Below are 27813 nucleotides of genomic sequence, written 5' to 3'. Positions count from 1 at the left end.
GGTTTAGTGCATCCTTATGCACCTTTGGAAACAGGTAGAGTGTGGGGATGGTAGGTGTTTCATTTTATAGGAACTGTAGTTCATCCCAACTGAGTAGTAGGTGGACATGCCACTCCAGATGTCTTTCTTTATAGTGTGTAATAACATTTTGTAAATATTCCCTGTCAGTTCTAACGTAACAGGTGCTCTTCCTCATCTGTCTGAGTCCCTCTTTTACATAGTTCTTTATACACATTATCACTATGTTGCCCCCCCTTGTCAGAGGGTTTAATGACTATTGTCTGATCTTTCAGTAACTCAGTTAATGTGTTCCATTGTCTCTTGTTCAAGTTACTCCGTTTCAAGTGTTCTCTACTTAGTTTTAAAATGTCCTCTGCAACTGTGTCTGAGAATAAGTCAATATTGTCTTTGGGTAGTTGGGGTATGGATCTAGATGGCATTCTAAAATTTGTCGCCTCAGTTCCCCCTGTGTAGATACCGAGGATGTTGTTAATAAAGTCAATATTAGTGGGATCTAGAGAGTCATTGGAATTACTAGATATGATTGTGGTCTCTTCCATTCCTTCTAAACTGTGTAGCCCTAGTAATATCATAAGGTCTCTTATTGTAAGGGCAGTCTGGGGAGAAGTGGTTGTGGTTGTCACATCAACTGTTTCCCTGTTAGAACGTAATGCATGCATTTCGTACAATTTCAACTTCCTAACAAACTTAAATAAATCAATCCTTAATTGTGCATAATTTACTTGTGATGTAGGACAAAAGGATAGTCCAGGTTTAAGAGTCTCAATGTCCTCATGTGAGAATTGTGTTTTAGAGAGGTTTATTCCTGTTACTTCCTTCGATTGTACTGCCATTACTTGTTCTTTCCATGCTGGCCCCGTATTCCCATTCCGCTGTTTGTTTGTTTGTTTTCCTTTGTTGCCTTCTTCTCTGGCTTTCACTTTTGTGCCCCTTCCTCTGCCTCTTTGTTTTGCCTGAAATGAGTGTTTGTTTTCTTTTTGTAGCATCCGAAGTTTCTCGGAAAAAGAAATCTTTGGTGCCATCTTGTTTCTCAGTACGATCCGAGTTCATAGCTCTGTTCCGTGCCTTATCCTGATACTCTCTGCTCCATTGCTCCCAGTGTTCTATCTTTGGCAATTTGTTGGCGGGCTTTATCAAATTTTTGGGCAAATATCAGAATCCTTCCTGCTGCATAATCCAGTTCATCACGAAGGAACTTGCGTAGTTTGCGCTCTATTAAATCCTTTTCATGGGTCTTGAGGCATTCTTCAATTGGCTTAAGTATTTTCTTAACATCTTCCTGATCTATTTCTTTCTCAAATCCATCCATAATGCCCTTGATTTTAGTTGTTAGTTCCGTATGCTCTATCCATGCACTCTTGATCAGGATTCTGAGCATGGTATTCAAGCATGCGTTAGTATTTTCTGTCCAATCCTTCAGTAGCTCAGGTCTAGGATTTGCCAATGTGGGGATTATAAAGTTTCTCAGACCTCTCGTTATTCTGTTTACATCCAGGTAATTTTGAAGCGATGTGGCTTCCCGCCATCAACTGTTTTCCCTTTTCCTAATTTTTTCCAGTATAATTGCTCATTGTTTCAAAGTGCGGGTTGGGTCATCGGCATCACTTACATCGGCAGCGCCGTCTCCTCTCACAGCTGACTTCGATTTAAAGTTTATAAGAGCCGATGCTTCGCGCTTCTTCAACATTTCATTTGCCCTGTGTATTCCGTATACTGCATGGCGTAGGTGTAAATACCTAACGCACCTTAGTCACTGCAAGTTAGATCCCTTCTATGTGTCGCTGGACCCCCTGTGTGCGAGACAATGTGCCCAATGTATGAATATATATATATAACACTAGCTGTCACCAGTAGGTAGTTATAGTTAGGACCTAGTTTCCGTAGCAGTTTTTTTTATTTTGCTAATAACTTTGGCTCCAATTTACGAGTCTACAAATGTTTTAAAGCTAGTTTACCATTCAATTCAGCTGCTGTCTGGAAAGCTTTGGGGTCCTTCGTCAGTACAGGCCAAGAAAAAGGGTGGTCCCAAAATACCTTTTCCCCATGCAATTTCCCATAGGGGTTTTAAACATGACTACAGCCCGGAACACTGAACTGAATTACACCAAATTTGGAAGCAAGCTAGAGCTTGGTCCAGAAAGATCTCTTTTTGTGATTTGATGCAAATCCTTTGATTAGTTTTTAAGTAATTAAAAAGAAAAAGATTTAGCAGCATGACCGTCTTGCGGCAGCACCTTGCAGCAGTGGACAGCCCCACTTCAGCCATGTTTCAGCCCCTGGGCCCCCTCTACATGCTGAGCTGCATGGGAGCCCCCAGGTAATTGTTGCACTTTGCATCCGGATCTGCATGTGCTCATGGCAGAGCACAGACAGGGCACTGGATCTGGCATTCTCAATGACCGTGTGCTTAGGGGGGTAGAACTTGTTTGTGGTGCATTTGAACAGAGGTGAAAGGTGATTGCTGCTGTTAGGGCTTGCAGTGACCTCTCTGCTCTGTTAGATCCACTGTCCAAGTGCAAAGTAAATACCTGCGTGGAAAGGGTCAGCGAACTGACAGGAGCGCAGTGTACGCTTTCTAGCAACCAAACTGACAACGTGGGCCACACAGCGGTGCATGCACATCCCACAAACACAGAGGTTAGCATCCCACACCTAATCTTTGTGCTTACACACACCAGAACGAAATGAAGTACTGAGCAGTACATGTTTCCTAGGCATCTAGGATCTGGGTAGTCACACACGGTTGGCTGTGACACTTCTGCTATTACCAGCAGTAGTTACTTAATCATGCATGCGTTAATAAACCGTGTGTTCTCCCAATATTTGTTTGATTATTTGTTATAAAAGTCAAGCTCATTTCATTTACTGTACCCTTGTGCACTCTGCAGTACCTTGCATGCTCACTGTACTTTGCTGTAGTACACACTGCTGAGCAATACATGGTTCCTTGAGTGCAATTTAGCGCCGTGGCGAGCCATGCATCCTTTCTATACACCACTATTGTGACCCCTCTGCTGAGCATCGCATGTTTCCAGTCAGAAGCTCACGGCTGACCTTGCACACATCTATGCACTGTAATGGGGCAATCACCGCTAAGCCAAACATGGGTAGTTGTGCACCCTGCTGAACCACGCATGCTTCATCTTTATTTCAGTTGTGCCCACACCGATGAGCCACAAATAATTTCTGTACGGTACAATTTCCCACGCGCACAAGCCCTCTGCTGTGCCTTTCTTGCTTCATACACTGGTGAGTTCTGCACCTTTCTTAACCAGGCATGCTTATGATACTGTAAAGTTGTCCACACTGCTGAGCTACATTTTGTTCCCAGTACAGAACAATTATGTGCAAAAAAGTGTGACCTCAATGCATCTTATAGCCAACTGTACAACACTCTCTCTTGCCTTGCATGCTTAATTTATGGTGCAGTTGTGCATAGTGTTAGGCCTTAAATGCTTACTGTGAAAATAATTTTTGCATACTGCTGAACCATGCTTTCTTTTTACACAGTACAATTGTACACACATTTTAGTACCATATATGCTTTATATAGGGTGCTGTGCTGCGTGAGTATAAAAAGTTATGCCTTGCATACTTCCTGTATGGTGCAGTTCTGCACACTGTTAACTCCTACTTGGTTTGCTGTACAGTGCAGTTGTGCACATTACAACACAGTACAATTGTGCACACTGTTGCACCATCCTGCTTTCAACCCGTGTACTAGTCACACACATACACACACACACACACACACCACACCCCCACATACCTCTTATATGGATCTTATAAAGCACAGTTGTGCACAAGACTGTTGAGCTATGCTTTCTATGTTTGTATCCTCTACAGCGCAGTTGAGTGCACACAGACGAGCCGTGCACGTCCTTTGCCCAGCATAAGTGTGTGCACGCACGGACAGAAATCGCCTCTCATTCTTCCTACATAGAGTATATTTGTGATGCTAGAGTCCTCCTGCCTGCATGAGTCGCAACAGTGTGATAGTGGACACTGCTGAGCCATGCATCCTTCAGATTTATTTGTGCTCTGATTGTGAGTCATGCATACCTCTTTAGGGTATTTGCAGACAGACTGCTGAGCCATGCATTCTTCAGATATATTTGTGCTGTGATTGCTGAGTCATGCATGCCTCTTTAGGGTTTTTGCAGACATACTGCTGAGCCATGCATTCTTCAGATATACTTGTGCTCTGATTGCTGAGTCATGCATGCCTCTTTAGGGTTTTTGCAGACAAACTGCTGAGCCATGCATTCTTCAGATATACTTGTGCTCTGATTGCTGAGTCATGCATGCCTCTTTAGGGTTTTCGCAGACGGACTGCTGAGCCATGCATTCTTCAGATATATTTGTGCTCTGATTGTTGAGCCATGCATGCCTCTTTAGGGTTTTTGCAGACAGCCTGCTGAGTCATGCATTCTTCAGATATATTTGTGCTCTGATTGCTGAATCATGCATGCCTCTTTAGGGTTTTTGCAGACAGACTGATGAGCCATGCATTCTTCAGATATATTTGTGCTCTGATTGCTGAGTCATGCATGCCTTTTCAGTGTTTTTGCAGACAGACTGCTGAGTCATGCATCTTTCAGATATATTTGTGCTCTGATTGCTGAGTCATGCATGCCTCTTTAGGGTTTTTGCAGACAGACTGCTGAGCCATGCATTCTTCAGATATATTTGTGCTCTGATTGCTGAGTCATGCATGCCTCTTTCGGGTTTTTGCAGATAGACTGCTGAGCCATGCATTCTTCAGTCCCTGCAAGATACTGCACCGAGCAAGCATTATCCAGTGCTTTCACACAACGGGTGCAATTCGGGCCAAGGTAGGCGGCGCGTGTACTGATTTGTGAAAGATATTCATCCACTCACAATGGTGCTACAATCGCCTCTAAGCTTGGCTGTTGCTTGCATTGCTTTTGTTACAGTTTATCCAAGAGTGCTGCTTACACCGGGGCATCAGACAAAGCATTGTTTGTTGCGTGCTCCTGGAAGCCTTCAGTGGTATCCAGGAGTAGATAACCACTTATTGCTTTGATTCTTCCTGTGACACCTAGTGTACGCAATAATATTTATACATTAACAATAACAATAACAACTACTGTAATGATTTTAATAACTGCAACAACAACACAAAGAGAGCTCAGTTTACATATCCTCCCAATCCTTGAACACACTTGCTTTTAAGTATTTTATTGCAGCTAATAAGACTGACATTTTTGTCACTGCCCCCATTTCTGGTCCCATTTTCTGTTCTTCTTGCCTTTCAAGTCAAGTCAAGTCAAGTCAGAAATTTATATAGCGCGCTACATACCCATAGGGTCTCAAGGCGCTTGAGGAAGGGTGAGAATTACTTGTCGAATATCCAAGTTTTAAGTTGCTTTCTGAATGCTAGGTGGTTCTGAGTAAGCCGAAGGTGGGTGGGGAGTGAGTTCTAGGTTTTAGCTGCCAGGTAGGAGAAGGATCTACCTCCCATGGTGGCTTTGTTGATGCGGGGAACAGTGGCCAGGGCTTGGTTGGAGGATCGTAGTTGACGGGAGGGGGTGTAGAAGGACAGTCTTGTGTTGAGGCATTCGGGTCCAATTTCGTAAAGTGCTTTGTGTGCGTGGGTTAATAGGCGGAAGGTAATTCTCTTATTTACGGGAAGCCAGTGTAGGTTTTTCAGATGACCAGAGATGTGTTCTTTACGCGGGATTTCAAGTATGAGCCTGGCTGAGGCGTTCTGGATGCGTTGGAGTTTTTTCTGGATTTTTGCGGTGGAACCGGCGTAAAGGGTGTTTCCGTAGTCCAGGCGACTCGTGACAAGTGCGTGAGTGACCGTTTTTCTAGTTTCGGTGGGGATCCAGCGAAAAGTTTTTTTGAGCATGCGAAGAATGTTGAAGCAGGATGATGAGACAGCGTTGACTTGTCTGGTCATCGAGAGTGAGGAGTCCAGGATGACGCCAAGGTTCCGTGCGTGGTCCGTCGGGATGGGTGCTTTTCCAAGGGCCTCTGGCCACCAAGAGTCGTCCCAGGCGGAGGGAGAGGTACCTAAGATAAGGACTTCTGTTTTGTCTGAATTCAGTTTCAGACGGCTGTGCTTCATCCACTCGGCTACTTCTTTCATTCCTTCGTGTAAGTTGTTTTTGGCGGTGTTGGGGTTCTTGGTGAGTGAAAGGATCAGTTGGGTGTCGTCAGCGTAGGAGATGATGTTGAGATTGTGTTGGCGAACGATGGCTGCGAGGGGGCTCATGTATACGTTGAAGAGGGTGGGGCTGAGTGACGATCCTTGCGGCACGCCGCAGATGACTTTAGAAGCCTCTGATTTGAATGGAGGGAGCCGGACTCTCTGAGTTCTTCCGGTGAGGAACGAGGTGATCCATTCCAGTGCTTTTCCTTCTATTCCGATGTTACTGAGGCGATGTAATAGGGTGTTATGGCAGACTGTGTCGAAGGCTGCGGAGAGGTCAAGGAGGATGAGGGCGACTGTTTCTCCATTGTCCAGTAGGGTTCGAATGTCGTCTGTTGCTGCGATGAGTGCTGTCTCAGTACTGTGTTTGGCTCTGAATCCGGACTGTGAGGGGTCGAGGGATTTGTTGCTTTCGAGAAAGGCGGCAAGCTGGTTGTTGACAGCTTTCTCGATGACTTTGGCCGGGAAAGGAAGGAGCAAGATGGGGCGGTAGTTTTTGAGTTCGGTGGGGTCAGCTGTGGGTTTTTTCAGAAGGGCGCTGAGTTCTGCGTGTTTCCAGCTTTCCGGGAAGGTGGCGGAGTTGAGGGAGCAGTTGATGATGTCTCGGAGGCGTGGTGCTATGATGGAGTCTGCTTTGTTGAAAATGTGGTGAGGGCATGGGTCAGTTGGGGATCCTGAGTGGATGGAGTTCATCAGGCGGATGGTGTCCTCAGTGGAGATTGGGTTCCAGTTGTTAAGGATGTTCAAGGGGGGAGAAGGTCCTGCAGATAGTTGGGTGGGTAGGTCTTCGGGTCGGTTGTCGAAGCTGTTGTGGATGTCTGCAATTTTGTTGTGGAAGAACGAGGCTAGGGAGTCGCAGAGGGCTTGAGAGGGGGTGATGTCGTTGGAGTTTGCTGATGGGTTGGTAAATTCTTTGACGATGTTGAATAACTCCTTGCTATTGTGGGCGTTGTTATCTAGTCGGTCTTTGAAGGCGGCTTTCTTGGCGGACCGGATTAGTTGGTGGTGTATTCGGGTGGCGTTTTTGAAGGCGACTCTGGTGTTGGAGTTTGGGTCTTTTTTCCATGCTTTCTCGAGGGAGAGGCAGAGTTTCTTGGATTTCTTAAGATCATCGTTGAACCAGGAGGCCTTCTTGCTGCTTAGTTTGTTTTGATGTTTTTTCAACGGTGCTAGGGTGTCGGCGCTTTTGGATAGCCATTGGGTGAAGTTAATGGCTGCTTGGTCGGGGTTTGAGGAGTGGACAGGAGGGATTTGGAGGAGCGATGAAGAGATCTGGTCGATGGTGAGTTTGTTCCAATTTCTACGCAGAGTGGGTTGAGGGTGGTAGTGGATTGTGGGCTTATTGTAGAAAAATTGAACGCAGCTGTGGTCCGTCCAATGAAGAGCTGTGGTGTGGCTGAAAGAGACGTATTTGCTGGAGGTGAAGATAGGGTCGAGTGTGGGACCTGCAATGTGAGTGGGGGAAGTGACAAGTTGTTTAAGTCCGAGGTTTGCGAGGTTGTCCAGAAGGGTGGTGGCGCTTTTGTCATTGCTCTTTTCCAGTTGAAAATTGAGGTCTCCCAATAGGATGTAGTCCTCGGAGGGGAGGGCGTGTGGGGTGATGAAGTCAGCGATATCGTCATTGAATTGTGCCCGGGGGCCCGGGGGCCGGTAGAGAAGGGTGCCTCTGAGTGTTGTTTTGGGGTCGGTGTGGATCTGGAAGTGAAGGTGCTCGGCGCTGGCAAGGTTGTCATCTGAGCTGGTTGAGATGTGAATGGAATTCTTGTGGACGATGGCGATGCCTCCTCCTGTATGCTTGACGCGGTCCTTGCGGATGATCTTGTATCCTTCTGGGATGGCAATGGTGATGTCTGGGGCTGATGAGGCGTTCATCCATGTTTCTGTTAGGAAGGCGACGTCTGGTGAGATGGTGTCTAGTAGATTCCAAAGGTCGATGGCATGTCTGTGCATTGAGCGGGTGTTGAGCAGGATGTATTTTAGGTGGTTGGTGTCGGGTCTCTGTGTCGCGTTGGTGGATGAGGAGTTGGTATTGGTGCCGTCGAACTTGCAGGAGTTGCATGAGAAGGGACCATGGGTGTGTCCAGGAGCGGCTTGGACGCAGTTGAGGGAGCGGCCGGAGTTAAGGGCTAAGAGGGAGGCGGCATCGTAAGTGATGCGAGTGGGCTGGGTATTACGGGAACCAGGGGGTCTGGCACTGGGCGCGGTCCAGGCGCGGACGGGCGTAGACGGGCTTACCTTTGGCGCACCTTCGGCGCGACTGGGGCGCGATCGCTGCGCGTGAACGCTGCGCGCAAGAGCAACTGTCATAAGTGGGAGTGGGGGGGGGCGAGGGAGGAGCAGCTGGGAGGCGGGTGCGTGGTGGAGGGGGCGGGCTCTGGCCAACAACAACAACAACAGCAATGGCGGCTGGGGCGGAAGCGCCGACCGGGTCGGGTGAAACCGATCAAATAACTTCGCGGGCGGCCACACAATGCCAAAGCAGGCACAATGCCAAAGCAGGGAGCAGCTAATGCAGGAGCACAAATAAACAAATAATGCAGCAAAGGACAGCAACACGGGCACACGATCTCGGGCAGGCAAATACAGCATGAAAATAAATAAATGATGCAGCACGGTACAGCAAACACGGGCACACGATCTCAGGCAGGCAAATACAGCGTGAAAATAAATAAATGATGCAGCACGGTACAGCAAACACGGGCACACGATCTCAGGCAGGCAAATACAGCGTGAAAATAAATAAATAATGCAGCACAGGACAGCAAACACGGGCACACGATCTCAGGCAGGCCAATACAACGTGTAAAATAAACAATTAGTGCAGCAAAGGACGATCTCTATGATCAGCAGCAGGGCTGCGCAACGATACCCAGCTTGAGGCAGGAGAGAGCGGGGGCAGGAGGGAGCGACCGTAACTGACGAAGTCAGGATGGTCACTTTCAATAGCTTGTTTATGCCTGGCGTTCTCCTGGTGTTCCTCGTTCTCCCCCTTCACTTTTCCATGTTCCTGTTCGTCTTTGACGTCTTTCTAACAATGTATGAAATGAAAAGGATTTATAGAGCGCTAACAAATGCCCAAAGGCGTCAAGGCGCTGACAGCAGTTAGTCCTAAACAAGGAAACAAAGATGGAAATAGAAATTCCATGCTCTCAAGCCCCGAAAGCAATCATGACAGAATAAAAAGTCAGGTTTTTAAGGCCTTACGACATGGGGTGTGAGTCTGAAGAGTGGAGATGGAGCGGAGAAGAGAGTTCCCTAGCTTGGATACTGTGGTGTTTCTGGCCTCGGGCCCGCATGTTGGATGAATGACAACAAACACAGCGTAGTTGGGTACTGAAACTGGCATGGAGCACGTGCCCTCTGGCCCCTTTTATTACCAGGGTCACCTGACTGGTGACGCCTGTGGTGGGTGGTTGTAAAGTGTGTGACATCACAGGCAGACCACTAGAATGTATCCAGCCGGATACTACATCCCTCCCACATTTTAATGAAGCGACACAAACAATGGTCCAACCTGTAAGAAAAACAACTAAGCAAAAATCACCACCAAATGAGCCTCTTTAGGCCTTCTGCTGGGCAGTGTTGGAGTTCTGAACAGCATCGTCAGGATACCTCCTTCGCCTTGGCGACGTTCTGTAGACCGTCTTGGTCTCACAGTGTTGAAGTTCATATATACAAATTTAGTGTTGATGCATCTGGAGCTGAAGTGAAGTCCACTTTGGTGTCAGAGACGATAACTGTGAGTGAGGCCTTCCTTCAGAGGTGGCGAGCTTGGTGACTCTCCTTACTCCTGACTGCTGGGCAACGTTCGACTTGCCTCACTCGCCTGGACTCCACTGTCACTGGAGCCTCTTGTCGGGGGATTTTCCTGCTGGCTCAGATGGGACCGTGTGGGCCGTGCAGGGCTTTGTGGGAGCCGCATAAAGGCGTCGCCGAGGAACTGCCAACGGACTCACAGCCAAGTCGCTCATGTAGCCTCTTCATATCAAGTCAAGTCAAGTCAAAAGATTTATATAGCGCGCTACATACCCGGAGGGTCTCAAGGCGCTTGAAGAAGGGTGGGGAATTACTTGTCGAATATCCAAGTTTTAAGTTGCTTTCTGAATGCAAGGTGGTTCTGAGTGAGACAAAGGTGGGTAGGGAGTGAGTTCCAGGTTTTAGCTGCCAGGTAGGAGAAGGATCTACCTCCCATGGTGGTTTTGTTGATGCGAGGTACGGTAGCAAGGGCTTGGTTGGAGGATCGTAGCTGGTGGGAGGGGGTGTAGAAGCAAAGTCGTGTGTTGAGGCATTCAGGTCCAAGTTCGTAAAGTGCTTTGTGTGCGTGGGTTAGGAGGCGGAAAGTAATCCTCTTATTGACGGGGAGCCAGTGGAGGTTTTTCAGGTGACCAGAGATGTGGTCTTTACGCGGGATGTCTAGTATGAGTCTGGCTGATGCGTTCTGGATGCGTTGGAGTTTTTTCTGGAGTTTTGCGGTGGTACCGGCGTATAAGGTGTTTCGGTAGTCCAGGCGGCTTGTAACCAGTGCATGGGTGACCGTTTTTCTGGTTTCGGTGGGGATCCAGCGAAATGTTTTTTTGAGCATGCGAAGAATGTTGAAGCAAGATGATGAAACGGCGTTGACTTGTCTGTTCATAGAGAGTGAGGAGTCCAGGATGACGCCCAGGTTCCGTGCGTGGTCCGTCGGGATGGGTGCTTTTCCAAGGGCCTCTGGCCACCAAGAGTCATCCCAGGCGGATGGGGAGGTACCTAAGATAAGGACTTCTGTTTTGTCTGAGTTCAGTTTCAGACGGCTGTGCTTCATCCACTCGGCTACTTCTTTCATTCCTTCATGAAGGTTGGTTTTGGCGGTGTTAGGGTCTTTGGTGAGTGAGAGGATCAGTTGAGTGTCGTCAGCGTAGGAGATGATGTTGAGGTTGTGTTGGCGTGCGATGGCCGCGAGGGGGCTCATGTATACGTTGAAGAGGGTGGAGCTGAGTGAGGATCCTTGTGGTACGCCGCAGATGACTTCAGTGGCCTCTGACTTGAATGGTGGGAGGCGGACTCTCTGGGTTCTTCCGGTGAGGAACGAGGTGATCCATTCCAGTGCTTTTCCTTGGATTCTGATGTTTCTGAGGCGTTGTAGCAGTGTGCTATGACAGACTGTGTCGAAGGCTGCGGAGAGATCGAGGAGGATGAGGGCGACTGTGTCTCCATGGTCCAGAAGAGTTCGAATGTCGTCTGTTGCTGCGATGAGGGCGGTCTCCGTGCTGTGTTTGGCTCGGAAGCCGGACTGTGAGGAGTCGAGGGATTTGTTGGTTTCGAGGAAGGCGGCGAGCTGGTTGTTGACAGCTTTCTCAATGACTTTGGCCGGGAATGGAAGGAGCGAGATGGGGCGGTAGTTTTTGAGTTCGGTGGGGTCAGCTGTGGGTTTTTTCAGAAGGGCGCTGAGTTCTGCGTGTTTCCAGCTTTCCGGGAAGGTGGCGGAGTTGAGGGAGCAGTTGATGACGTCTTGGAGGTGTGGTGCTATGATGGAGTCTGCTTTGTTGAAGATGTGGTGAGGGCATGGGTCTGTGGGGGATCCTGAGTGGATGGACTTCATCAGGTGGATGGTGTCCTCAGTGGAGATTGGGTTCCAGTCATTAAGGATGTTCAAGGGGGGTGAAGGTGCGGCAGAAGGTTGGGAGGGTTGGTCTCCGGGTCGGTTGTCGAAGCTGTTGTGGATGTCTGCGATTTTGTCGTGGAAGAACGAAGCTAGGGAGTCGCAGAGGGCTTGAGAGGGGGTGATGTCGTTGGAGTTGGCTGAGGGGTTAGTAAATTCTTTGACGATGTTGAATAATTCCTTGCTGTTGTGGGCGTTGTTATTTAGTCGGTCTTTGAATGCGGCTTTCTTGGCAGATCGGATTAGTTGGTGGTGTATGCGGGTGGCGTTTTTGAAGGCATCCCTGGTGCTGGAGTTTGGGTCTTTTTTCCAGGCCTTCTCGAGGGAGCGACAGAGTTTCTTCGATTCCTTAAGATCATCGTTGAACCAGGAGGCGTTTTTGCTGCCTAGTTTGATTTGACGTTTTTTCAACGGTGCTAGGATGTCGGCGCTGTTGGATAGCCATTGGGTGAGGTTAATGGCTGCTTGGTTGGGGTTTGAGGAGTGGACAGGGGGGTTTTGAAGAAGCGATGAGGAGATCTGGTCGATGGTGATTTTGTTCCAGTTTCTTCGCAGAGTAGGTTGAGGATGGTTGTGAGTTGTGGTCTTATTGTAGATAAAGTGAACGCAGCTGTGGTCCGTCCAATGGAGAGTTGTGGTGTGACTGAAGGAGACATGTTTGCTGGAGGTGAAGATAGGGTCGAGTGTGTGACCTGCGATGTGGGTGGGAGAAGTGACAAGTTGTTTGAGTCCGAGGTTGGCGAGATTTTCCAGAAGGGTGGTGGCGTTGCTGTCATTGCTCTTTTCCAGGTGAAAGTTGAGGTCTCCCTGTAGAATGTATTCCTCGGAGGGGAGGGCGTGTGGGGTGATGAAGTCAGTGATGTCGTCGCTGAATTGTGCACGGGGTCCTGGAGGCCTGTAGAGGAGGGTGCCTCTGAGTGTGGTCTTGGGGTCGGTGTGGATCTGGAAGTGAAGCTGTTCGGAACTGGCAAGGTTGACGTCTGAGCTGGTTGAGATGCGGATGGAGTTCTTATGGACGATAGCGATGCCTCCTCCTGTTTGCTTGGTGCGGTCCTTACGGATGATCTTGTATCCTTCCGGGATGGCAATGGTGATGTCTGGGGCTGATGAGGCGTTCATCCATGTTTCTGTTAGGAAGACGAAGTCTGGAGATATGGTGTCTAGTAGGTTCCAGAGGTCGATGGCGTGTCTGTGGACCGAGCGGGTGTTGAGCAGGATGCATTTTAGGTGGTTGGAGTCAGATATCTGTTTGGTGTTAGTGGATGAGGAGTTGGTCTTGGTGCCGTCAAACTTGCAGGAGTTGCATGTGAAGGGTCCATGGGTGTGTCCAGGAGCGGCTTGGGCGCAGTTGGGGAGTCGACCGGGGTTAAGGGCTAAGAGGGTAGAGACGTCGTATGTAATGCAGTTGGGGAGGGTGGGACGGGGGCCAGGGGGTCTGGCGCTGGGCGCGGTCCAGGCGCGGACGGGCGTAGACGGGCGTACCTTTGGCGCACCTTCGGCGCAACTGGGGCGCGACCGCTGCGCGTGAACGCTGCGCGTAGGTCCTACTGACATAAGTTGGGAAGTGGAGGGGGGCGGAGCGTGGGAGGGGGAGCTGGGAGGCGGTAGCGAAGGGGGAGGGACGGGCTGCAGGTACAACAAAATGGTGGGCTCAAAAACAACAACAGGACGCTATGCGAGGGCAATGCAAATACAAATAAACAAATGCGAGGACTCAAACAGCAGCGCTATGCACACAGGTCAGCAATTAATATTGTAAAGCCCTGAAATGGTAAATGAGAGTAAGCAGCGCAATGCACGTAGGACCAAATACCAGCAATGAACTACGCAATGCGGAGCGCTACGCTGGAAACTGGGCGCTGAATCAGAAATGAAAATGCCAGTGGATAGGCAGCGCTACGATACCACAGTAGCGCTTGTAGGTCGGGAGGTGGGCAGGAGCAACCGCTTCACGTGGAGTTCAGCTGGTCACAGAGGCTCCTCAGCCGAGTTGTTCCTAGTACTTCATGGGTGAGAGGGGGAGCTGGGAGGCGGTAGCGAAGGGGGAGGGACGAGCTGCAGGCACAACAAAATGGTGGGCTCAAAAACAACAACAGGACGCTATGCGAGGGCAATGCAAATACAAATAAACAAATGCGAGGACTCAAACAGCAGCGCTATGCACACAGGTCAGCAATTAATATTGTAAAGCCCTGAAATGGTAAACGAGAGTAAGCAGCGCAATGCACGTAGGACCAAATACCAGCAATGAACTACGCAATGCGGAGCGCTACGCTGGAAACTGGGCGCTGAATCAGAAATGAAAATGCCAGTGGATAGGCAGCGCTACGATACCACAGTAGCGCTTGTAGGTCGGGAGATGGGCAGGAGCAACCGCTTCACGTGGAGTTCAGCTGGTCACAGAGGCTCCTCAGCCGAGTTGTTCCTAGTACTTCGTGGGTGGGAGGGGGAGCTGGGAGGCGGTAGCGAAGGGGGAGGGACGAGCTGCAGGCACAACAAAATGGTGGGCTCAAAAACAACAACAGGACGCTATGCGAGGGCAATGCAAATACAAATAAACAAATGCGAGGACTCAAACAGCAGCGCTATGCACACAGGTCAGCAATTAATATTGTAAAGCCCTGAAATGGTAAACGAGAGTAAGCAGCGCAATGCACGTAGGACCAAATACCAGCAATGAACTACGCAATGCGGAGCGCTATGCTGGAAACTGGGCGCTGAATCAGAAATTAAAATGCCAGTGGATAGGCAGCGCTACGATACCACAGTAGCGCTTGTAGGTCGGGAGGTGGGCAGGAGCAACCGCTTCACGTGGAGTTCAGCTGGTCACGTCCTCACTGTCTGGACTCGGGTGCTGCGTCTTCCTCTGCAGATCTTGTGGGTGACGAGTCTTCAGCTGTACCTTTGTGCGTCCTGATCCTGACGTGGAGCGGCGGCCGACACATCTCTCCCATTCGGACCCCTTTCACACGGGGACTCCGTCAAGGCCCTTGTCCCCTGGACTGCCACGTGACTGCATGTTCTGTGCGGGATGTTGCGTAGGCCACGCTTAGGGTTGCTGCGGAACTCCCGACAGGGCCACGGTCAAGTCTTGTGTAGTCCCCAAGGGCAGCTCTCCCAATGGCCGGGTGTGGTCGACTTCGGCAGGCTCTGGGTGAACTCGGGTGTACAGACTGTTCCTGGAATATTCGCCTCTCTGAGCTCCAGTTGTTCTGGGTGTGTGGATTTTCTCAGGTGGTGTGATGCTCCTTGGTGGTGACGCACCTGGACGGTGGTAGAAAGATGGCAGTTTTCTTCAGTGGACAGACAGGCGGCGATCTTCTGTTGGGGTGACTTTAGGGAGTGAGAAGGACTTGAGGTACTTTGTGGCACTGCTCCGTTTTTTGCAGGCAGGTGCACTACGAGGTGTGATGCTATCGATACCAAGCAGCCATGTGGTGTGGTTTGCGGTTGTGCCTGTTCACCAGTAGGAGCGGCTGATGCAACCTCTTCACCAGTGGCGGCGTTGGGCAGCAACGTGCGGTGCCTGCTCCACACCAGTCTTTCTGGTGCTGCTGCTGGGGGCAGTTCCCTGGAGACGTTGTTGTCTTGGCTGGTCATCCAGTTCTTGCTAGTGGGGGGTGTCTTTGGTATTGTCGCTTGAGCTTGGACAGCGCTTGCCTGGGCTGGAGAAGCTCTTCTGGTGGCCTTTAGTGATCTGTGATGGTCTTTCCGCCTTTGAAAGTCTGGGCAGCCCGTTGGGGTGGTGTGCCAATCAATCAATCAATCAATCATAGCATTTGTGAAGCAGGCTACTCAGCCATGAGGGTCTCAAGGTATTGGGGTGGGAGGGAGGTGCTGCTACTGCTCGAACAGTCAGGTCTTAAGGTGTCTCCTGAAGGTGAGGTGGTCCTGGGTCAGTCGAAGTTGGACGGGGAGGGAGTTCCTGGACTTGGCAGCCAAGAAGGAGAACGATCTTCCTCCGGTGGTGGTTCCACGAATCCATGGGATGGTGGCGAGAGCGCAGCTGGCGGAACGGAGATGACGGGACGGAGTGTAGAACGTGAGGCGTCTGTTGAGGTAGTCGGGGCCTATGCCGTGGAGAGCCTTGTGTGCATGGGTGAGGAGCCTAAACGTGATTCTCTTGTTGACTGGAAGCCAGTGCAGGTCTCTCAGGTGGGCAGATATGTGGCTGTGGCGAGGGATGTCGAGGATGAGGTTAGCGGAGGCGTTCTGTATGCGCTGGAGTTTTCTCTGAAGTTTTTCTGTGGTTCCTGCATAGAGGGCGTTCCCGTAGTCCAACCGGCTGGTGATGAGGGCTTGGGTGACGGTTTTTCTTGTTTCGGAGGGGATCCATATGGATATCTTTCAGAGCATGCGCAGGGTGTTAAAGCATGAGGATGAGCTGCGTTGAATTGTTTGGACAGTGTGAGCGTGGAGTCCAAGATGAATCCCAGGTTGCGTGCATGGTTCGTGTCAGTGCTGTGCCCAGCGTGGTGGGCCACCAGGATTCATTCCAGGCGGATGAGGATGCTCCCAGGATGAGGACTTCCATCTTGTCCGAGTTCAGTTTCAGGCGGCTGAGCTTCATCTAGTATGCGACGTCCCTCATTCCTTCCTGGAGGTTGGTCTTGGCGGTGGCTGGGTCTTTGGTGAGGGGGAGGATCAGCTCCGTGTCGTCGGCGTAGGAGATGATGTTGAGTTTGTGTGCGCTGACGATTTCGGCGAGGGGGTTCATGTAGACATTGAAGAGAGTCGGGCTGAGCGAGAAGCCTTGGGGTATGCCGCAGATGATCTCGGTGGACGTGGAGTGGAAGGGAGGGAGGCGGACACTCTGGGTTCTGCCGGAGAGGAATGATGTGATCCAGTCCAGGGCTCTTCCTTATATGCCTGTGTTGTGGAGGTGAGATCTTAGGGTGCGGTGTTAGACAGTGTCGAAGGCGGCTGAGAGGTCAAGGAGGATGAGGGCGGCTGTTTCCTCGATGTCGAGCAGGGTCCTGATGTCCCCATGGCTGCAATGAGGGCGGTATCGGTGCTGTGGTTGGCGCGGAACCTGGACTGGGATGGGTTGAGGGAGCCATTTGCCTCGAGGAAGGCGTCAGCTGTTTGTTGACGGTCTTCTCGATAATTTTCGCCGGGAAGGGAAGAATGGAGATGGGCCGGAAGTTCTTGAGGTCCTTAGGGTCCTCTGTGGGTTTCTTCAGTAGAGATTTGATCTCTGCGTGTTTCCGGCTCTCTGGGAGGGTGGCGGTCGAGAAGGAGTTGTTGATGATGTTCCGGAGGTGGGGTGCGATGATGGCGTCTGCTTTGCTGAAGATGTGGTGGCGGCATGGATCGGACGGTGAGCCGGAGTGGATGGTGTTCATGACGTGGGTGGTGTCTTCAATGTTGTAATTATATATATCTCATATCTCTATTGCTTAGATTGCTTCTTTTCTATATGCTTGTAATGCCATAGCCTCTATTTGCTGTTAATGTCATGCGGTTCTATGAGGGCAGGAGTGGTAAGTTGACCGATCACCTACTGCATGCACTACTGTGGTTTTGAGAAATCTGGACCCTGCTATGATATGGTACCGAGGCCTAACACTCGTGTCACAAAATATCATCGTACCATGATGAATTTGGTGTCGGCAGACCGGTAATGATTAGGACATTATCCCTATGCATTTGCGTCATGATTGAGTGATGCTAACACCCTTAAATCGTGGTTTCCGTTTCGAACCCTCGGGTTCCATTTTGTGAACGGCATCCATCTTGTGGCTTACCCTCATATAGTCGATTGATTGAGGCCGAGTTTAATCTAAAAGGACACGTCCACCTTAGCTGACTTCCCCATGACCCGGCCGAGCTGACTCCACTGCCTCCAGCCAAACCTGTTCGGGCGACTCCTCTCCCAGTGGCCGAGTAAGATAGCATCAAGGCACATGCCATAAACCATTTACTACATACAAACCATGTTATCCACACACATACACCTGTCCATGTTTCTTGTTTATGGCCGGTTTTACGATGAGGAGGTGCCCGATTTTATTGGGGTTTCATCGATATCTGATGGTAGTTCTGGGTCGAGCTGGGTAATCTATCACGAACTGGACACACGAAATTGTAGGCTGGCCATCATGACTTTGCTTTTTTTTTTTGTACAAATATGTATATGGTTGCATCGTAAAACAAGGAATTCTTGCCTTAAGTTTAATATTGTGTATAAAAGGAGAAAGCTAGTTCTGTAAAAATGAACAGTCTCCTGAGAACTTACAAACCGTGCTGTTGTACTTCTAGGACGCTTGTTACTTGGTTGCAGCCAATAAACCTAGATCTTTGACATCACCTAGAAGACTCCGTGTTTCTGTGGTCCAAAACAGGAAGAACCTAGAGGTCTCTGGGTGTTGTTCCCCTGGCACCACCGGGTTCCTAAAAACCCGGTACCTCAGTTTGGCGCCCAACGTAGGGCGGTATCAAACGGTGTCGGTCCAAGCCAGATGTTCGTGAGGAGCTTTGTGTGAAAATTCCAGAGGACGGCCAGCCACTTCAGAGACCCCTGTATGTCGACGTGGTTCCGAAGGTCTTTGCTGCGAGGTTCCCCGCGCCCCAACGGCTACAAAGGACTGCTGCCCTGACTATCGCCCTGTTTTGGACCCATCGATACTTGGTAGAGCGAAACGATAGACGAGTCTTCTAGTGACATCATCGATCATCAATACTTCAGTTAAGTATAAGTGGAGCGTCTCCCAGTCCTTAGTTTTGTCCTTAGTTTTTGGTATCCTTGAGATACGCTTTGATTTGGAACTTGCAAGCGCCAAAGCCGAGGGACTCGTGTATTCACGAGAATATCGTATTCGATAATCCTTTGAAGTTTGAAGCTAGACTAGTGAGCAAAAATGCCTGGCTTTAGCAGACTTGGAAACTTGTTTTGTCTTGGTTGTAGTAAGGACTCCCGATTAGAGGATTCGTGTCCGGTTCCTCCGATTGGAACTCCAACATATGAGCTATATATAAAGCACGGAGTAGGCCCCATCACATATAATGAAATGTGGATAAAATACACCAGAAAAGATGGTGTTTTAAAATGGCCCCAATATGGTAGCTTTGACACAGAAATCTTAGATAATCTCGAGGTCAAACTGTTCAAGAAGAAAGCCCGGCCGGCGATGTTTGACTCTTTTCGCCTATGGCGTAAGGAAGCCAAACAGAAAGAAATGAAATTAGCAAAGAAAAATAAAAGAGGTATGTCAATGGTACAAACTGCTGTTGCATACAGGGATAATGAGGAAGAGCAAGAGAGTGAACAAATGCTCAGAAGCAAGAAGTTAGCAGTAGACAAATGCTACCCAGTGTTGCCACGTAAAGAACAAGGATCAACGGAGAAACTTGATAGCGATCCTCTAATGTCCCACTTATTGAGTTCTCCACCTCCCTATGCACAAAATGCTACTGCACCCCCGCAACGCTATGTTATACCGCGCCCTGGCGCAAACATTCCAGTTCTTACACAAGCACCAGCTCCTCTTCAGCTGGTTTCTACTTTTCCGGCGCAGCCCTCTCAAGGGCCGCCGCCTTTGCTACATACTCCATCTGCCTCTTCTACAACTTCGCCTACTGCTCCAATTGCTTATCCTGATACTCTTTCTGCTATTGCCTCGATTTCTACTTTACATCAGCCTGTCTTTTCTGGCATTCCTGCTCTTCCACCAGCTTCTCCTTCTGTTCGACAGAGAGTGACAAAAACTGTCACTGGTCTGTTCTCACCTTTCTTTGGGTCACCTAAAACGACCCCTAATACAGAACGTAGACAGTTGCGAAGTCGACTGCCTGACTATCAGGAAAGAGAAGTGCTGAATGAGTTAGCACGTAAATGGGTAACTGATACTGTAAAGTATGACGTTCAGTCCGTTATGGAAGTCTTTAGTCAGTGGGAAGCATCTACACAGAGATATGTATTTGAGCAAATGTGCCTATATCTCCGTGAGGATGTGAGGGAAAATGATCCAGAATATGACATGACTGAATTACTTCGTATGCGATTCAGGTTCGCAGAAGGCATGATTGTAGGTGCCGATGTTGAACAAGCAATAGAAATGTTGTTGTCTTATAGGAGTAAAGGAAGACATTCTAGATTACTGTATGAGCAGGACATGCCAGGTAAGAAGGAAATGCGACAGTATCCCATGAGAGAAGTTCCTCCAGTTTGGAGGGAGGGCGATGCGAATCCAGCAACTCCACCACATTTCCAGCATGTATGGGTACATGTCCCCTGGAAAAGATCTGAAGTTTTAGCGCTCAAGCAGACATTGCCTGATCCTCGCAAAAATCCTACAGGGTATTATAAAGAGTTATCACAGACTGCCAGCTCCTGTATAATGAATCTAGCAGATGTAGACATGTTGTTTGGAAATGTTGTTCCACAGCCTTTATGGGGAAAGATTCTTCATGCAGATCATGATCAATTGTTGGGTGATACATGGGCTAATATTGCTGCTGCTGATGCTAGACAAGTTGGTGGCTCCAAGCCCGAGCCTTTGGTAGCAGAACTCCCTGGTAGAATTATCACGTATATGAAGACTTTAATGCCTGAATTACGTGTGAATTGGGACAAGTTGTCTGCCTGCAAGCAGAAGAAAGATGAGAATGTGTCTGACTTTTTCACGAGGTTTGAAGAGACTTTCGTCGATCATAGTGGTCAGGATATGGCTACTGAGGGTGGCCAAAGATTGTTTGTAGACAAGTTTGTACATAATCTGCTTCCTGAACTGTGTAATAAATTGAAAGACTCAGAGAGTGCTTGGGCTGTTTCCACGTCAGCGCAGATTTTAGCTGCAGCCCAGTACTACGAAAATAGGCGCAAGGACGAGCTAGAGAAGGCAGACAAAAAGACTAAAGATTTGAAAACTAAAGTCCTTCTCCAGCAAGCTTATCCACCTTGTAATAATAATCAGCAGGATTATCAGCAACCACAGCAGTATTTGAGAAACTCGCAAAGAAATGAGTCTTCTCAACAGCGTTTACCGTATGGTCCGAATCAGTGTGTATATTGCAAGGAAGAGGGTCATTTCAAGAATAGCTGTCCGGCTTTATTGCGACGTTTGAATGGTGTTTCTGGTGCAAGAGATAGAGGTGCCTTGTCCAACAGGCTCCTAGAGGTAGGGGCCGTGGAAATGTCCCCCAGAATGCTCCTTCTTTTCCGCCTCAAAAATCTATGAACAGCTTTGATCAACAGAATAATGTGTTCTCTAGGACAGCTCAGTACAATACTGATGACTACTATGCAGAAAACGAGAGTGAGGGTAATGATTGCTAGGACAGCCATGGACAAAGAGAGGGAGTTGTTTCAGTTCCAGTAGATCAGAGTGGACCTTATGTTGAGGTGATTACATCAGGTGTGTCAGAACCTTTTCTGCTGGATACTGGTGCTACAAAGAGTTCTATAATGCACTCAAAACTTCCTGGCGCACCTTTGTCTGGCGAAATGAATGTTTCAGTAGGTTTTTCTGGCGCCCCGGTTAGGAACCAGATTTCTAGTCCTATGCCCCATTCTGTTGGGCCATGTGAATTGGAAGCACCCCTCATCCTTACAACAGGCTGTGGTGAAAACTTGTTGGGATTGGATCTGTTAAAGAGATTATATGCGACTTTGTACTGTTCTCCTCGGGAGTACAACTTACCCTAGGCAAGAAAGTGGTTTCTCAATATATTTGTCAAAGGAAAATATTCCAACGGAATTGTCATCTCTTCCGGATATACTTTGGGCTACTGGTTCTAATGATGTGGGTCTTTTTAGAAATAGCGCCATATGCCATAACATTGAAAACCAATGTTAGGTTGCCACGTATTCCCCAATACAAGATCTCTAGCGAAGGTGAAAAGGCGTTGATAGCAATTGTTTATGATCTGATTGAGAAAGATGTCATTGAAGAGACAACAGGTAACGTTTGTAACAGTCCTGTTCTGCCAGTTTTAAAGCGTACTGATCCGTCTCAGCCACCTGTGTATAGGTTTGTGATTGACCTTAGAGAAGTTAACAAGATTGTTGTGCCACAGTTTCCAGTTGTTCCTGATATCACTGCCTTATTGACTATGGTTCCAGCTTCAGCCACTTGGTTCTCGGTGATTGACTTGAAGAATGCTTTCTTCAGTATCCCGATTGCCGTGGAGAGAAGAGATATTTTTGGCTTCAATTTAGGAGGCCGAAGTTTCCGCTTCAAACGTGCTCCTCAGGGCTACTGTGAAAGTCCATCTATATTCAGTCAGGCTCTGAAATCACAGCTTGACACAATTGTTCTACCTGATGGTGCGACACTTATTTAGTATGTAGACGATTTGCTACTCACTGCAGATACTGAGGAGATCTGCAAGCAAGCCACTTTATCATTGTTGCGCCATTTATGTAACATGAAGCACAAAGTCTCTCTTTCTAAATTGCAATTTTGTCGACAAGAAGTGACCTACTTAGGTCACATCTTATCGAAGGAGGGAAGGAAGCTGACCCCAGAGAGAATACAGGCAATTGCAAAATTGGGTGTCCCAAGGACACAGAGAGAAGTGCGTGCTTTCTTGGGCATTACATCATATTGCAGGCAATGAATACCAAATTTCTCGTTATTGGCCAAACCTTTGGTGGCATTAACTTGCAAGGATACACCGAAACCCATTCCATGGTCTGAAGATTGTCAGAAAAGTTTTCACGAATTGCGTGATGCATTGTGTTTGGCTCCTGTGTTGGGTAACCCCCGACTACAGTAAGCCTTTTACATTATATGTGCATGAAAAGGAAGGTTGCGCATTATCAGTTCTGACACAATGTTTTGGGGACAGGCAGCGTCCATGCGCGTACTTTTCAGCAACTCTAGATCCCGTAGCAAAGGCATTGCCAAGTTGCTTGAGGGCCACTGCAGCAGCGGCTGTCTGTATTCGACCGTCTGCTGGGTTAGTAATGAATAACACACTGATAGTTATGGTCCCACATGCAGTAGACATTTTGCTGAACAGAACAAAGACACAGCACTTAACTAGTGCTCGTCTGTCAAGTTATGAGCTGACACTGTTAGCGAGCCATATACACATAAAGAGGTGCGATACACTCAACCCAGCGACGTTATTGCCCAGTCCAGCAGAGACAGATAAGGTCGAGCAACACGAATGCTGTTTTAGGACAGAAGAAGAGACAAAAGGGAGAGTAGACTTAAGGGACACTCCCCTTCCTGAATGTAATGATGCTTTATGGGTTGATGGTTCATGCTTCAAGTTGCCAAATGGTGATACGACTGCAGCATATGCTGTGACAACATTGCACACGATTGTAGAAACTGCACGTATCCCACAACATTCTGCGCAAGCAGCAGAACTAATCACACTCACAAGAGCGTGTGTGTTGGCAAAAGGAAAACGAGTGAATGTGTACATGGACAGCCAATACGCCTTTGGCGTGGCTCACAGTTTTGGACAATTGTGGCGTGAACGTGGATTCCTGACTTCTCATGGAGCCAAGATCCAGCATGGTCAGTTGGTGAATGAGCTTCTTGAATCACTGACTTTGCCCTTACAAGTTGCGATTGTAAAATGTAGCGCTCACAAGAGGGTGACTGATGATGTTGGTCGTGGCAATGCATTTGCTGATGAAGTTGCGAAAGAAACAGCCAGGAATGTGGTGAGCCGAATGTGTGTTGCAGGCCCTACAAGATGGGTAGGTGATGTTGGCATGTGTGAAGACACTATTGAGAGTGTGAAGTCTATTCAATCCGACGCTACAGAGAAATAGGTGAATGAATGGAGAGAAAGCAACGGCAAATTGGATGCGAATGGTTGTTGGGTTGAATTGTCAGAGCATCAGAGATGGCTGCTACCCGATGCGTACGTGCTTGCAGTGGTGACAATGGCTCATGGAATGGCTCACATCAGTATGAAAGGGATTTGTAAGTTGTTGGCTCCAGTATGGCAGAATAGTGGCATCCCAAAATGTGCAGAGAATGTGGTCAAGAACTGTATGGTGTGCTTGAAGTACAATCCTGGGAGGGGAACCCCAACTCCAGCTGGTCATTTTGCGCCTCCAACGTATCCGTTCGAGGTTTTGCAGCTAGATTACATCCACATGGAAAGGTGCAACAACCTGAAATACGTACTCGTTGTTGTTTGTGCCTTTTCCAGGTGGGTGGAAGCGTACCCTCTTAAGGGCAACACTGCCTTATCCACAGCCAAAGCCCTGGTCAAAGAATTCTTCCCCAGATTTGGAATGCCTAGAATGATCTGGAGTGATAATGGGAGTGAATTCGTGGGACGAGTGATGAAGAGAGTGTGTGAGAGTCTTGGTATACACCAGAAGTTCCACGCTGCAAATCACCCCCAATCAGCTGGATTAGTAGAATGCTATAACGGCACTCTGAAGTTAAAGCTTGCTAAGATCCAAGCAAGCACAGGCCTTACATGGCCTGACGCTCTACCCTTAGCACTCCTATCCACTAGAATGACTGTGCACTCTAGAGTGAAACTTAGTCCCTACGAAATAGTGTTCGGCCGTCCGGCCAACATATGGGGAGTGCCCAGACCCAAAAAGCTTAGTGAGGTAGAGCATCCTGTGCTGCTTGACTATTTATACGAATTGACAACTAAATTACGTATTTTGCACCAACAGGTTCACAGTTCCCTACCACCAGCTCCTGATGATCTAGGCCACGCTATTGAACCTGGCACATGGGTTCTAGTGCGAAATTTCCATCGAACGAGGAACGAACAGCCTCGCTGGACGGGACCCCACCAAGTGCTGCTGGCAACCCGCACCTCAGTCCGTGTGCACGGCAAGAAAAGCTGGGTGCACGGTGTGCACGTTAAACGAGTACATTTACCTTTGCCCTATGACCGGTGGGTTCAGGAGGGAATTGCGGACTCCGAGACCGAGACTGTGCCTCGCTTCTTACCCTTCAGTGATGCACGTTTGAAGGGAACTGCTACAGAAAAGGGAAGTGATAATATTCTGCAAGGACTTGTGCCACCATCAATGCAGTTGGACACTACAGAACCTAAAATCTTGTTTGAAGACCACACCATACCGGGAAAACAGCGGTATAATCTGAGGCCAAGAAAAACAAACTAATAAAAATAAATCAATAAAGGTTTACTTTTCCCCCAAGAACTATTTTTGATTGAGCAGCTCTCTCATCCAGGAAACTTGCTAATTTTTTGATTTTCGAACCGTCATCCGGTTCTGCTGCTAGGGTCGTGGTTGCCACAGTCTTTGGAGTGCAGCTGGAGACAGTTAGGTCGACAGTTCTGGTTGGTCTAAGGGAGTTACCCTGGACTGAACAGGAGCACTCCTTAGCAGAATCAACCTCCCACCGCGGGCAGCAAATTAGAGTGGATGGAGTTTTCCGAGATGAAGAGACCTGCCAAACTCGCGAACTTTAAAAGAACAATATGCACTGTGATGGCAAGAAAACAATTTTTAGTAATATGCATTTTAATGTTGTGTAGCATAATGACGTTTTTTGTGGGCTATACTCTGTTCACCCTTCTAGTCACATTTGTACACGACACTCAGCCCGCACCTCCTCCTACTGTTTCCCCGCATTCTTTTCACCCCCTACCTGAATACGAGTCTGCCAGAAGATTAGAGTTTGTAAATAACTCATTTGTCCAGCTCCTACACCAGCACCAGTCTGTAGTAAACACCACGAATTGTTGGGTGTGTGGACTTATGCCACACACCACAGATAAGGGTATCCCGTATTTTGACCTGCCATTTAGTTAACATGGTTCCCTGTGGGCTTTCCAGACCATATTCCTGTTTGCCATAGAGCCGTACACCCCGCGTCCCACAGGAAGAAACTCAAGCAACAAGGCACTAGTGGCAGGAATCAGAAATATGAGTAGGGATATCGACACGGTTAGAACGATTCCAAAAGATGAGCTTATACCATACAGACGATGGAACATGACTAAGTATGGGATTTCCTTAGCTGAGAGCCAGAAGGAAAGAAATCCTCCCCAATCTGGATAGTACCCCATCAAGGTCGCCTGTGTCTGCAAGGAAATGGCAAAAACCCTAGAGCCCAGTTAGGGAAGAGTGTCTGCACTCAGACTTACATTTTCTCGTCTCAGACCTCTCCCTCATTTCTAACAGCTGAAGGCACTTACTTCGTCTGCCACGACAGAGCATATACATGCTTGCCCCCTGACTTCTCGGGCACATGTTTTATCTCGTTTCTGCTGCCACCAACCTAAACGGCCGAGGCAGATTACCACCGGACAAGGACAGTTAAAGGTGTTGTGAGTAAAGACGACACTGCGGAACAGGAGTTTGGAGATTTCGCAAAAGGTTTTCTGCCCTTTTGGGGGCCTATGGTGAACAGCAAAAACATTCGCCAGTTGACGAGGGTAGTTGAATCCGCCGTGACTGAAACGGCTGGTGCCCTTAGTAACTTGACTGCAGAGCTCCAATCAGACGGCCTTATGACTATTCAAAACAGGGTTGCCCTAGACGTCATACTTGCAGACCGTGGTGAGGTATGTAGAGTGATCCAATCCAGTTGCTGCATTTTTATTCCTGACAATGCTCCGACAGTATACCAGGCCATCTCCAAACTACACAAGATTTCTGATTCCATCCACATGGATAAAGGGGACTGGTCCTTGCTGGGGTGGCTCTGGGAACTGATATCTGCTTGGGGATGGAAAATTCTGATATTTATTGGAATGATCTTAGCCATTCTGTTCTTGTTCTGCCTATGTGTGCAATGCGCTCCTGCCATATGTGGCCTCTGTGCTACATCATGTGCAAGGAAGCCTATGTCTAGGGACAAACTGAGCAACAGGATGATGCTACAGCAGCATCCTCATGACTTCATGAATACAGATTTGGACTCAGATTAGCATGAGTTATTGCCTATATAAGGGCAAAAGGAGGGTCTGTGGTTCTGAGAAATCTGGACCCTGCTATGATATGGTACCGAGGCCCAACACTCGTGGCACAAAATATCATCGTACCATGACGAATTTGGTGTCGGCAGACCGGTAATGATTAGGACATTATCCCTATGCATTTGCGTCATGATTGAGTGATGCTAACACCCTTAAATCGTGGTTTCCGTTTCGAACCCTCGGGTTCCATTTTGTGAACGGCATTTATCTTGTGGCTTGCCCTCATATAGTCAATTGATTGAGGCCGAGTTTGATCTAAAAGGACACGTCCACCTTAGCTGACTTCCCCATGACCTGTCCGAGCTGACTCCACTGCCTCCAGCCAAACCTGTTTGGGCGGCTCCAAGTCAAGTCAAGTCAAGTCAAAAAGATTTATATAGCGCGCTACATACCCATAGGGTCTCAAGGCGCTTGAGGAGGGGTGGGGAATTACTTGTCGAATATCCAAGTTTTAAGTTGTTTTCTGAATGCTAGGTGGTTCTGAGTAAGGCGTAGGTGAGTAGGAAGGGAGTTCCAAGTTTTAGCTGCCAGGTAGGAGAAGGATCTGCCTCCCATGGTGGTTTTGTTGATGCGAGGTACAGTGGCAAGAGCTTGGTTGGAGGATCGTAGCTGACGGGAGGGGGTGTAGAAGGACAGTCGTGTGTTGAGGCATTCAGGTCCAAGTTCGTAAAGTGCTTTGTGTGCGTGGGTTAGGAGGCGGAAAGTAATCCTCTTGTTTACGGGGAGCCAGTGGAGGGTTTTCAGATGACCAGAGATGTGTTCTTTACGCGGGATGTCTAGTATGAGCCTGGCAGAGGCGTTCTGGATGCGTTGGAGTTTTTTCTGGAGTTTTGCGGTGGTACCGGCGTAGAGGGTGTTTCCGTAGTCCAGGCGGCTAGTGACCAGTGCATGGGTGACCGTTTTACGAGTTTCGGTGGGGATCCAGCGAAATGTTTTTTTGAGCATGCGAAGAATGTTGAAACAAGATGATGAAACGGCGTTGACTTGTCTGGTCATCGAGAGTGAGGAGTCCAGGATGATGCCCAGGTTCCGTGCGTGGTTTGTCGGGATGGGTGCTTTTCCAAGGGCCTCTGGCCACCAAGAGTCATCC

The 27813-nt window shown here is 48.6% G+C and overlaps 1 protein-coding gene across 15 annotated transcripts in view; it reads left to right on the top strand.

The window, feature by feature from the left end:
• LOC147738019 (uncharacterized) overlaps window positions 1-27813 on the top strand; it is a 520426-nt gene that overhangs the window by 404901 nt on the left and 87712 nt on the right. The window contains exon 3 of one of the 15 annotated variants that reach the window (XM_086951565.1): window positions 4759-4856. The exons of the other annotated variants lie outside the window; for them this stretch is intronic. The gene's annotated coding sequence lies outside the window, so the exon portion shown is untranslated. The remainder of the gene's footprint in view (window positions 1-4758; window positions 4857-27813) is intronic. 15 annotated transcript variants of the gene reach the window in all.

The sequence above is a fragment of the Lissotriton vulgaris genome, chromosome 1_1, assembly GCF_964263255.1.
Source record: "Lissotriton vulgaris chromosome 1_1, aLisVul1.2, whole genome shotgun sequence".
Lineage (NCBI taxonomy): Eukaryota > Metazoa > Chordata > Amphibia > Caudata > Salamandridae > Lissotriton > Lissotriton vulgaris.
This window is presented reverse-complemented; position numbering and strand designations above follow the sequence as displayed.